Source organism: Mus pahari, chromosome X (genome assembly GCF_900095145.1).
Source record: "Mus pahari chromosome X, PAHARI_EIJ_v1.1, whole genome shotgun sequence".
NCBI classification, from domain to species: Eukaryota; Metazoa; Chordata; class Mammalia; order Rodentia; family Muridae; genus Mus; species Mus pahari.
This window is the reverse complement of record NC_034613.1, coordinates 55,578,366-55,582,039: the sequence shown is the minus strand read 5'-3', so window position 1 is coordinate 55,582,039 and position 3,674 is coordinate 55,578,366.

Below are 3,674 nucleotides of genomic sequence, written 5' to 3'. Positions count from 1 at the left end.
CCTCCTTCCCCCTCTTCTTTCTCCTTTTCCCCCTTCTCTCCTCTTGGCCATGGCCGGCCTCTCTCTCTTTTACATTCTCTCTCTCTCCCCCTGCCTTTCTACAATAAAGCTCTTAAAACCATAGACAGTCTGTGCTCATCAAGGCTGTGCTCACTCTCACCTGTGTGGGAACCTCTCTTCCTTCAGCCCTCTCTTCCATAACCCCAGGGCTACAAGGTGTGGCCCAGGGGCTCCCAGGTCAGGGGCTGCCCCTTGTCCACCCCCTTTTGAGTAGGTGAGAGGCTTGGATGCCCACCCAGGGCTGAGTAGAAAGAGTCTGGCAGCCCTCCCTTGTCTGCCTGCCCAAAGCATAGGTGGAACTCCGGATGGACTTGGGTTATCTTCCCTACCCCATCTTTCCTAGGCCCCTATTTAGTTCCCACAGTCCTTGATCCACTTAGACTTGAGTGTTGTACAAGGAGATAAGAATGGATAGATTTTCATTCTTGTACATGCTAACCACCAGTTGAGCCAGCACCATTTGTTGAAAATGCTGTCTTTTTTCCACTGGATGGTTTTAGCTCCTGTGTCAAAGAACAAGTGACCATAGGTGTGTGGCATCATTTCTGGGTCTTCAGTTCTAGTCCATTGATCTACCTGCCTGTCACTGTACCAAAACCATGCAGTTTTTCCACTATTACTCTGTAGTACAGCTTGAGGCCAGGGATGGTGATTCAACCAGAAGTTCTTTTATTGTTGAGAATAGTTTTGTGATATCCTAGATTTTTTTTTACTCCAGATGAATTTGCAAATTGCTCTTTCTAACTCCGTGAATTAGTTAGAATTTTGATGGAGATTCCATTTAATTTGTAGATTGCTTTTGGTAAGATGGCCATTTTTACTATATTAATCCTGCCAATCTATGATCATGGAAGATCTTTCCATCTTCTGAGATCTTCAATTTCTTTCTTCAGAGACTTGAAGTTCTTATCATACAGATCTTTTACTTGATTAGAGTCACACCAAGGTATTTTATATTATTTGTGACTATTGTGAAGGGTGTTTCCTTAATTTCTTTCTCATCCTGTTTGTCCTTTGTGTAAAGGAAGGCCACTGATTTGTTTTAGTTAATTTTATATCTAGCTACTTTGATTAAATTGTTTATCAGGTTTAGGAGTTCTCTGGTGGATTTTTTAGGGTCATTTATGTATACTATCATATCACCTGCAAATAGTGATATTTTGATTTCTTCCTTTCCAATTTATATCTCCTTGATCTCCTTTTGTTGTCTGATTACTCTGGCTAGTACTTCAAGTACTATATTGAATAAATAGAGAGAGAGAGAGAGAGTGGGCAACCTTTTCTAGTCCCTGATTTTAGTTGGATTGCTTCAAGTTTTTCTCCATTTAGTTTCTTATAGTTAGGAGTCCCCTAAAAATACTAATCTAATAGACTTAAGATATTGGCAGAGGACCTGGTATAGACCCATGTAGGCCCTGTGCTTCCTGCTTCAGTCTCTGTGAGCTCATACTCACCTTGCATAACTGATACAGAGAGGTTTGTTTGCCTCCTCTACTCCATCCCCTCTAGTTCTTATCCTTGGGAATGAATTATTCATGTATATAATTTCCTTAATCATTTGCAGGCAGAACAGATATTAAATCAAATGTTTTGTGTCTGAGTTGTTGTCCACATTTCTCTTTTAGTAGCCTGAAGAGTACCCTGTAACATCTAAGAATGTAGGGGTGAGGGCTCCATGTAAGCATAATCTCAACTTCTCCAAGCTCATTAAGTTGTGTGGGTGATGTCTTCAACAACGAAACACCCCTTTCATTTTGTAGAGAGCAACCTTTCATCTTATCAACAGCCCAGGTTCCTTGTGGATTTCAATGGGACCTCACTGGCCAACAATTCAATTGAATTCAACCCAGTCCTGTTACTTGCCTTGTCTGTCAAGACATGGCTAGTTAAGACTCCATATCTCCCATTAGTCCTTCATTGTCTTCATTAGTCCTTCATAGATTCCAGAATGTTTCCATTGCACTAGGTTTCCATACTCCTCATCAAAAGTCTGTCAGTTCCAGATGTTTCTGCCTGTACTCTTTCTTCCCACTGTATCTCCTCCTATCCTCCTCCTGCCATACTCATAGCTAGTCAGGACAAAAAACAAAACAAAACAAACAAACAAACCCAAACTATTCTATTCCCCCATACCAAGGTGATCCCTGTGACCTCCCTATCAACATGTTCTCTTCATTTAGCCTTTCTGTATATGAATTGTAGCTTAGTTATCATTTACTTAATGGCTAATATCCACTTATAAGTGGATATATACCGTATTTTTCTTTATGGAACAGAGTTGCCTTGCTCAGGATCATTTTTTTTCCAGTTCTAATAATTTTCCTGAAAATTTCATGACACTATGTTTTTTAAACAGCTGAGTAACATTCCACTATGTGAATGTTTTTCTTTATCTAATTTCTTTACCTACTCTTCTATTGTTCAACATCCTCACAAGTGTGGGTTATCTAGTTTCTTAAAATCCTTATATATTTTTGGATATTAGTCTTCTGTTAGATATAGAATAAAAATCTTTTCCTACTTTGTAGCTTTCCACATTGTCTGAATGATAGTATCCTTTGCCTTAAGGAAGCTTTTCAGTTTCATGAGGTCCTATCTATTAATTATTGATCTTAGAGCATTGCTATTCATATTCTGTTTAGAGAGTTGTCTCTTGTACCAATGCATTGCAGGATATTTTCCACTTTCTCCTCTATCAGTTTCAGTGCATCTATTTTTTTGTTGAAATCTTTTACTTGGACATGAGTTTTATGCATGGGTATGGACCTATTTGCATTCTTCTACATGCAGACATCCAGTTTATCCTGTTATATTTGTTGAAGATGTTATTTTTCCAGTGTGTATTTGTGGCATTTTTTTAAAATAAAATTTCAGATATTTATATATGTGTGGATTTGTGTTTGGGTCTTCAATTTGATTCAATTGATCAAAGAAACAGATATTTTGATATCATTTTTTCATGAAAAGATCAAATATCTCTTATGGAAGTATAGAATAATCTGCTAGGGAATAGGGTAGTAGAAAGTGAAGGGAAAATATCAACAGAAACAAAAATTCATAATCTTCTCTTTTATGCTTCATCAGTTATCTCCAACCTTCGAAGACATATTCAATACCTTCTTACTACAAATAATCTTCTATTTAATTTAAACTTTCTTATTTTTCATATGGTATCTGAGAGACTGAAATAAATTATATTAAGAGATCATGCAAAAAGTCACAATTAACTAATCTACATCTCAATTCCTTGGTACAATGTTGTAAATGATAGACAAAGAAAGGGAATTGTTCTTCACAGATTTTATAGCCTTCGTGCTTCAGTTCTGATTTCACCAATAAAACTTATGAGGAGTTGTCTTCCTTTTCAAGCTTTAAAAATAACATTTGTACTTGGAATTTTATTACCAAACTTAATTAACTATTACATTAACTTCGGGAATTACAAGCAAAGGAAGAAATGTTCTGTAAAAAGTTAGTGTTTTACCTGAAAAAAATTTGAAAAAATTTCTTGAGAAAAACAATGCTGAATTAATAGTGAGAAACATCCTCAAAAACATAAGTAACACTTATTAAACAATCCAACAACACTTGAAAGGATTATATTTTAAAATTAC